We start from the raw sequence: 10,391 nt of genomic DNA, 5'->3' as shown, positions 1-10,391 counted from the left end.
TGGCTTTTATTTATCTCTATTGATCATTTCAGGATGAGAGTGGCGCAGGTAGACGGGGTTGGAAACAAGAAGAGGAGGCCTATGTACCTATGTTCAGAGAGCCTATAGACCTGATACAGAGAGGACAAAAGTAGGTAATGCTATATACAGCAGAGATGAAAACCCAGGGCCGTGCGGTGCTATGATGCGGTGAGGCAGCCGCATCAGGCGGCATCACAAGGGGGCGGCATAATCAGTAACACCAAATACAAATTGAGCCATTCAATAATAAAAAATATATAGAGGACCAAGTGTCAGCCGAAAATATTTAACTAGTGAAGGTTTAACAGAACTTATTTTGACAAATTTGGAAAAATTAGTTCTTGATTTAAAACGGCTCAGAGGACAAGGCTATGATAACGGGGTTAATATGAAAGAAATAAGAAAGGGTGTGCAAAACAGAATATTTGAAAAATATCCGAGGGCGTTTTACGTGCCCTGAGCATGCCACCTTAGTCATAAATGACGCAGCATCTTCTACAGAAACGACAACTTTTTTTGTATTATACAAGAACTGTACACTTTTTTTCTGGTTTTACAAAGCGTTGGGAAGTTCTGAAAAAACATTTCACAACAAACGCTAAAACCGTTAAGTACTACTAGAGGGGTAGCCAAGCTCCTTGATAGTCCGAGCCATTTTTAAAATTTGAAATTTTTCGCGAGCCTCAATTAAACAATTACCTAAAAGTGTAAAAACAAGTGTTCACATCGTTGTTTCAAATATGCAAATAATTCTAGAGCAGCCTTTACTAATTCAGGATAAGGATAGTTCGATTCTTCATCATCCTTCCATTTTTTTCTGGGACGGCCTACTGATCTTCTATCCTATCGTCTCTCAAAAACACTGTCTTTAACACTCTGTCTTCTTCTGATCTACCACATGACCTGCCCATCTTCTCTTAGCGTTTATATATGTCTGACGATGTTTTTAGTAAGTGTCATACACAGTCACCAATTCAGCTCTGCGGCGCATTCTCCACTCTTCTGTCAATTAATCTCTTTGAGGGCAAATATTATTCTGAGAACTTCGCTTACAAATACCAGCAGCTTATTTATTTCCCGCTGATGTAGAGTCCATGTAGGGCGAATAATTGGCTGTAAGCCGTAATTTAGATTATCTTTTTAAAAGCTTAGGTCTTAATAATGACGATAGGGAATATAATGCTCTATTCCACGCAGCTATTCTTGCTGAGACCTCTTTTTATATGTGCTTGTCATCTGTGATTACCACCCCTAGATATTTAAACTCTTTTACTACTTCGAAGTTGTGGTCATTAATATGTATGTTCGAAAGATGATAAAATACTAGAAAATCTGCATTCAATACTTTTCATAGAAAAAGAATAGGATATAGAGGCAAATGATTTTCTAGTGGAATTATTGCATGATTTATCCCAAATGATACCATACTCCATGAAACCTTTAGAGGTTTTGAACTATTTGTGCCAAAATAACTTAATTTCTTTATACCCAAATATAGTTGTATCACTAAGGGCCGGTATTATCTGTACCGATTAAACTCCGGTTAGAGGAATTTTGTCATGCGAGGTGCAGAAAGTACCGGCATTAAGAATTTTATTAACACTCTCTGTCTCAGTAGCTTGGGGAAAGAAGTTTTTCAAAATTAAAAATGATTAAAAACTATTTACAAAGCTCCATAAGACAAACAAAACTAAAAAAATTAGCACTTATTTCGATAGAGTTCTCACTAGCTGCTACTTTAGACTACACCAATCTGATTGACGAGTTTGCCAAAATTAAAATCAAAAGGATAAAATTGTAATTTTCATAAATGTTATTTAATGTTAATACATATTTCATTTAATTTAAAGTATGTTTTGTTTTTAAAATAAAAGTTTTCGTTCATTTTGTGTAATTTCATTTAATAAAAATAATTACTAGTATTGTTTCAATAATATTTAGGGGGCGGCATTTCGAAGACTTGCATCATATTGAAAATATGTACCGTACAGCTCTGTGAAAACCCTTGGAAAAATCGATGGTAAAACACTATGGGTAGAGCTAGAAGTACAGATATACCACAGAGATACAAGGTAGCGAACATTTAGTCGAAGCAATAAAGTACTGAACCTCCGAAAAAAAAAAGGACAAGACGGATCTTAATAATTCTTTTTGCATTCGATTCGTGAATGCGCCAGGAAACTTTGTGAACCGGAGCCATGATATAATATTGAAAAACTGCATACAAAAAATGCATTCTTAAAGTGCATCTCAAACAGACAATAAAAAAAAATTCAGAACTCGTCAATTATCGGCGGAAATGAGTTCAATTTTGTTACTCGGAGGTTTTTGGGGTCGCTGAAAACGAATATGACGTCAAAAGTGATCTCTGGAGTACCTGGTGCCCAGGATACCTACTGTGTTCCTATCGTGTGGAGTTTTCGGCAAATTTATTAAAAATTAGTCAAAAATCATTACTCGGGTGTTTTTGGGGCCGCTAACGACGATTATGACATGGGAAGTAATTTCCGGAGTACCTGGTGCCCAGGGTACCTACTGTTTACCTCGTCTTGTGGAGTTTTCGGCAAAAAATTGATTAAAAAATTAGTCAAAAATAATTACTCGGGGTTTTTGGGGGCGCTAACGACGAATATGACATCGGAAGCGATCTCCAGGGAGTTTTCGGCAAATTCATTAAAAAATAGCCAAAAATAGTTACTCGGGGGATTTTGAGTCGCTGACGACAAATATGACATCGGAAGTGCTCTACGGAGTACTTGGTATCCAGGGTACCTACTGTTTACTTCGTTTTCTGGAGTTTTTGGCATATTCATTAAAAAATTAGTCAAAATTCATTACTCAGGGGTTTTTGGGGTCTTTGACGACGAATATGGCATCGGAAGTGATCTCCGGTGTACCTGGTGCCCAGGGTACCTAATGTTTATCTCGTGACTAATGATTTTTGACCAGTTTTTTAATGAATTTGCCGAAAACTCCAGAAAACGAGGTAAACAGTAGGTACCCTGGGTACCAGGTACTCCGTAGATCACTTCCGATGTCATATTCGTCGTCAGCGACCCAAAAACCCCCCGAGTAATGATTTTTGGCTAATTTTTTAATGAATTTGCTGAAAACTCCATAAGAAGTAGGTACCCTGGGTACCAGGTACTCCGTAGATCACTTCCGATGTAATATTCGTCGTCAGCGACCAAAAAACCCCCAAGTAATGATTTTTGGCTAATTTTTTTAATGAGTTTACTGAAAACTCCATAACAAGTAGATACCCTGGGCACCAGGTATTCCGGAGATCGCTTCCGATGTCATATTCGTCGTTAGCGACCCCAAAAACACCCGAGTAATTATTTTTGACTAATTTTTAAATAAATTTTTTGCCGAAAACTCCACAAGAAAGGTAAACAGTAGGTACCCTGGGCACCAGGTACTCCCAAAAATCACTTCCGATGTCATATTCGTCGTTAGCGGCCCCAAAAACCCCCGAGTAATGATTTTTGACTAATTTTTTGCCGAAAACTTCACAAGACGAGGTACACAGTAGGTACCCTGGGCACTAGGTACTCCGGAGACCACTTTTGACGTCATATTCGTTCTCAACGACCCCAAAAACCCTCGAGTAACAAAATTGAACTCATTTCCGCCGATAATAATTGATGAGTTCTGAATTTTTTTATTGTCTGTTTGAGATGCACTTTAAGAATGCATTTTTTGTATTAGTCCGTTCTTTAACGGTAAAATATTGCAAAACCTCTAAATTTTAAAGAACCGCTTGGATTAACATGAAATTTGGCATACACATAGCTAACAAGTCAAAGAAAAAAAGTGATATTGCGCCGATATGTGCTTTTGCCCTGGGGGTGGTTTTCACCCCCTCTTGGGGGTGAAAAAATATTCGTCCAAATAAGTCAGGAAATGGATAAACTGACTAATTTTAAGTAACTTTTGTTCTATAGAGTTTTTTCAATAAGTCAATACTTTTCGAGTTATTTGGCAGTGAATATGTTCATTTTTTCAACAAAATAACCACGCTTTTAGACGGTTTTTCGCAAATAACTCAAATAGTAAGTATTTTGTCGAAAAAACATTCGTAGCAAAAATATAGCCTGTAAAAAATTTAAAAAAATGGTCTATATACCACGTCTCTATACCTAGTAGAAGCAGAGTTATAGCTAATGAAAAATAGGTTCATATTCATCACATTCCAGATAGAATATTTTAACGTGAAATAACCAGAAATGAAGCACATTTCGGGAAAAACTCATTAAAACTTATTTAAACTGTTTAAAAAGCTTCATTTTTGTTTTATAAAAAAATTTCCTGCATCAAAAGTAAACAAGTTACGCTCAAAATAAAGTTGGTCCCTTTTTGTTTTGGTAAAAAAATCGAGAAAATCACCCCTTAATTAGTATCTTAAACGAACTTAATCATTACGACTTCACAAGTTTCTTGACTCGTGTATGTATTGTTTATATGATCTGTAAGTTTCATCGGTTCAAAGTCCTTATTATTGAAAGGTCTGTAGTTAAAACGGGTTGAACCAGTCACTGATCACGAATGTATGCAAATTTAGAAACACCAAATCTTAATCAATTTTTGTCTAACAGAAAAACAAAAAAATACATGATATTCAGCAATGCTGACTTTTTTTGTTTTTCGAAATTTTTGGTATCTCTAACAATTTTTAAATTATTTTGAAAAAAAGCATATTTTTCAAAATTAAAATTTTTAAAAATTTTACTTTGAAACCAAATTTTTTCAAAAATAAGCACTTTGAATCGATGAAACTTACAGATCATTATACAACATAACTAAAATAATTTGTGGAGCGGTAACGATTAATTTCATTTAAGTTGCTAATTAGGGGGTGGCCTTCCCGAATTTTTTTTGCCAAAAACAAAAGGGACCAACTGTATTTTAGGCGTAAGTTGCTTAAATTTAATGCTAGAAACTTCTTGTAAAAACAGAAATAAAGCCTTTTATACATTTTAAAAAGTTATAATGGGTTTTTTCCAAAAAGTGCTTAATTTTCTGGATATTTCACATCGAAATATTCTATTTGAAATTTGGTGAATATGAATCTATTTTTCATTGGCTATAACTCTGGTTCTATGAGATCCAGAGACCTAACGCTTACACCAATTTTTTTACTTTTTTATAGGCTATATTTTTGCTAGGAATGTTTTTTTCGACGAAATACTTACTTTTTTAGTTATTTGCGAAAAACCGTCTAAAAATGTGGTTATTTTGTTGAGAAATGAACATATTCTGTCGCAAATAACTCGAAAAGTGTTGACCTGGCGAAAAAGCTCTATAGAACAAAAGTTACTTACAATTAGTCAGTTTACCCATTTCCGGACTTATTTTAGACTTTGAAAGTCACCCCCAGGGAAAAAGCACACATTGGCACAATATAACTTTTTTTTCTTTGACATGTAAGCTATGCCAAATTTCATGTCAATCCAAGCAGTTCTTTAAAATTTAGAGCAAAAACCGTGAAATAATGTACTTTTCAATATTATATCATGGCTCCGGTTCACAAAGTTTCCTAGCGCATTCACGAATCGAATGCAAAAAGAATTATTAAGATCAGGGCCGGTTCTAAGGTTTTGAGCGCCCCGGTCAAAATAAAATTTGGCGCCCTTTCATACAAGAATATACTAATAAATTTTCGGAAAATATAAAAAAAAATAGAAGTTTATTTTTTTTTGGGTTTATATGACTGCGGACACTAAATCCATTCGCCAAATCAAAAAAAAAATAGAAGAAAAGGCAAGAAAATCAAAATTTCACTATAAAGAACTATGTGAAAATATATTTATTTAAAAAATAGTACAGTAGTTATTATTTATAACTGATCCAACATATGACATAGCATAAGGAAGTTCAAACGACGAAGGGGCTAGATAAATGATAAAGATAACTGCACATTGTCAACAAGCAGAAAAATATGTTAATAATGTTGTACAATACCAAAAAAGATGTTGATTGTGCGCAAGAGATAGCTGCATCCCCAATGACTAAATTGAGGGAGTGGCATCCCATCCATATGGCATAAAAAAAGCAGGACTATAGTCTTTGCAAACACGAGCTTGTACACCTTTATTTTATCCATTCATGTTAGAGCCACTGTCATATCCTTGACCTTACAATCATCTAAATCTAAATTCAATTAGAATCATTCATTAATTTTTTATTTATCTCATATAATGAGTAGGACCATGATTCGATAATCAGAACCAAACTATGGAAGACAAAACTGACGATTTATTTAGTGCTCTAAAACCGGTTGAGATATGCAAATGAAATTTGATGGGTTTTAAGAGATAATTATTGCGCATTTTTTGACATGAAATTAAGAATTTTATATCTACCGTTTGGCGCGAATACGGGTAATGGTCTGAAATTTTTAAAGAAAAAAAAATACGCCACTGGGATATTTCAAATAAAATATCATTTTGGAATTCTTCGTTCAATTTGTGATACAAAAATTGATCTTTCCTTTTTTCATGCAACGCGCCGTTTTTATGCAAGAAATAAAACATCTTAACCTTACAAAGTATTGGAAATAAGTTTCTATAATATATTCATATGAAAAAGAACTTGGTCATTTCTAATTCGTTCATACCTAGTTTATTGGCAGAAAAAATTGTCAACAGAAGAAATAAATCACTTTTAAATGAAAGAATAGGTAAATTTATTTACTAACACGGATGAGAATAATAATTTAAAAAAATCACTTCAAATGTTCAAAATTCTGTTTACCTCCTGACAATGTGCAATTTAATATTATTATGTTTCCTACCAAAAATTTTATAAATTTTTTTACGTCGATACCTACTTACCGAAATTTATATAACGTAAAAAAATACCTAATTAATACCACACAATACCACAAATTCACTTTAATTATTGCACACCCACGGGCACACGCCAGTCTTGTTAACGGAAGTTTATAGAACACAAAGACAAAATTATTTATTAACCTTAACCATAACCATTGACATAATATGCAAGCGCCAGTATTATAATATTCCTGCCTATTCATAAATTTGATCTTTTTCAATTTTTTTAAGTATGTATGTATTACATTGTTACCATAAGTGATAGGTACGTGACAACAATGTCCTTTTAAAAACTGAACGAACTTTTTAGATCGTAAAAACATTTTTTGTACGATTGATCATTTTTGACTGTTTACCGTGACATATTTTACGTCAGTAGGTGACATTTACTAGCAACTCGACGGTAAGTAATCCAACTCGACGGTAAGTACTCCAACTCGACGGTAAGTAATTCACTTACCGTCGAGTTAAAAAATCTCTTAATTTTAATTTATTTTTTGAAAGAATAAAAAAAACTAACGAATTATTTATTAATATTGAAACTTATGGTACAATTTGTTAAATTATTTAATGAAATATAGCCAACATTTTTTCTCTTCAAATACGCGATCAAAGTTGAAAACTTGGAAATATCAATGCCATCATAAAGAAAAACGGTGGATTTAATCATTGAATATTCTGCCCAGAGGCTTCCAGGAGCTTTCAACTGCATATGTCTTTGAACGAAATATGCCAATAGAGTGTTTTCTTCGATTCTTGCCTTCGCACCATTTTTTAAAACTTTGGTAGGTATTTTGATAACGGATTTTGGATTTTTCGGGAATAATTGCGGAACACCCTTCTTCCCAAGCCCGTTCAATTTCTTCAAATTCACTTTCGCTCATATTTTAATTTATAATAATCAAAATTGTACTTAAAATTATTGACAACTAAATAAAAACTCAATTCTCCATTGTTGTTATGCACCCTAGTTATATTACTACCTAACAACCAAAGTATCTATCTTGATAAAATGAATGAAACTTAGTCAATATGACGAACATGTTTAATTTTATAATTTATAATGGTCAATGGTTTATCAATCGTGCAAAAAACGTTATAAGCATGTCGAACGTTAAGGGTAACCGATCTCAGACAATAATTGGAGTCGTCGCCCGCTCCTCCTCCAAACAATTGTCTTCGATCGGTATAAAACCCTTACCGTTCTCCATACTTAATATACTATTTAGTCTGCATTCATATTATATGGCCGATAAAAATTCTTAGGTTGCATTACATTGATTAGAAAATTTTTGTTTTTGTCTATTATTCTTTTTTTGAGTTATTGATTCTGATTATAGCTAGCAATAGTTTTCTTGTTATTAAAATTATTATTCAAGCATGTCTTAGGAATAATGCTCAAAGTTATAAAAAAATAATGTAAAAAATATTTTATTTTTATATCAGCATCCCTCAAAATTTGGCGCCCCTCAAAGTTCGGCGCCCCGGGCGGTCGCCCGGCTCGCCCGCCCCTTTATCCGGCGCTGATTAAGATCCGTCTTGTCCTTTTTTTTTCGGAGATAAGGTCGATTTTAGTGCTTTATTGCTTCGTCTAATTAATAACTAGGTAAAAAACAGAATAGTAGAATGGAATATGGAATGACCACATAAGCCGAATGGCAACAAATAGAGTAGTAAGTTACCAATAGGAAGATGATCAGTAGAAAGACCACGAAAACGACGACGATCGGTGGAAAAGAAATAAAAATGCGAATCATAATTGCAAACAGCTGTTATCCTGGTCTATCAAAGTACTTAGCTAACAAACGACGTTCCCAAAAAATAGTATACCTAAGACTGTATAGAACACTGATAGTCTCCGTTCTCACATAAATGGATCAGAAGCATGGACCCTAAACAAAACAGATGAATCCTCCCTATCGATTTTTGAAAGAAAGATATTTGGAGGGTCTGTGTGAAGTGAGAACGGAATATCGAGGCGTAGATATAACTTTCAACTGCAGAATATCTACAAGCATATGTTTAAGTTTGGTCAGAAATCTGCATATGGACAAAATACATACAGGAACTCTTTGATGATACTAGATCCGAACAACCTCCATCCTACATATGTGATGACCACTTACCAATCACATCAGATGAAGTGGAAAGAGCAATATCACAAGATGGCAAAGCTCCTGGACCTGACAATGCATATGCTGAACTCAAAACTATTTAACACCGACGGCACTCAACGCCTAACCAAAATATTTAACGACATATATTTAAGTGCAGTAATACCAAAAACATGGTTGAAGTCGACGTTTGTTGCTTTACCAAAGAAAACAAAGTCCGTATCCTGCAGTGATTTCCGAACCATTAGCTTAATGAGCCATATTTTAAAACTATTTCTAAAAATTATTATACATCAAAGGATATATAGACTATGCGAAGAAAAAATCAGCCGAACACAGTTTTATTTTCGAAATGCAGTGGGTACAAGAGAGGCTCTATTTAGCATACAAGTGCTATTTCAACGATGTAGAGACGTAAATGGCGATATTTATGCATGTTTCATTGATTACCATAAAGCGTTCGATACAGTAAAGCACGACAAGCTGATGGAGATATTAACCAATATTGGAATTAACCATCTGTGATTTAATAATTATCAGCAATCTGTACTGGAATCAAACATCCTCTATCCGGACAGAGCCAGGAGAATCCGACGATATCAAAATCAAACGTGGGGTCCGTCAGGGATGTATACTATCCCCACTGCTGTTTAACATCTATTCTGAGGAAATCTTTCAAGAAGCAGTGGATGATGTTGAGGCCGGAATTCGAATTAACGGAGAATGTATCAATAACATAAGATACGCAGACGACACTGTGGTATTTGCTGACAGTTCTGAAGCCCTGCAGGAATTAATGAACAGAATCGCGGAAGTCAGTCAGAGATACGGACTTTCACTAAACACTAAGAAAACAAAATGTATGATTATCTCTAAGAACAACAGCAATTTGGACGAATCAGTGTGAATGGTCAACAAATAGAAAGAGTAAAAAAATATACCTACCTTGGTACGAACGTCAATGAAAATTGGGACCATTCTATAGAAATCAAATGTAGGATAGAGAAAGCAAGATCTGCATTTCAAAAAATGTCAAAGTTGTTCAAATGTCATGATTTGTCGATACCTATTAAATTCAGATTACTGCGATGTTATATCTTTCCTATACTGTTGTACGGAGTTGAGTCGTGGACTCTCACAGACGCCACCTGCAAGAAAATTGAGGCTTTTGAGATGTGGCTTTATCGTCGAATCCTGAAGATATCTTATACCGATTACATTACTAATGAGGGTGTTTTGCTAAGAATGCAAAAAAAAGAGCTGTTAATCAAAATAAAAACAGCCAAAATCGAATACCTCGGTGACATCATGAGAAACAGTGAAAGATATGGACTGCTGCAACTGGTCTTACAGGGAAAAGTAGAGGGAAAGCGAGGACCAGGAAGGTGAAGGATTTCGTTGCTGAAAAATTTACGTACGT

Source organism: Diabrotica virgifera, chromosome 6 (genome assembly GCF_917563875.1).
Source record: "Diabrotica virgifera virgifera chromosome 6, PGI_DIABVI_V3a".
In the NCBI taxonomy this organism is placed as follows: domain Eukaryota; kingdom Metazoa; phylum Arthropoda; class Insecta; order Coleoptera; family Chrysomelidae; genus Diabrotica; species Diabrotica virgifera.
Note: the sequence above shows the minus strand (reverse complement) of the source record.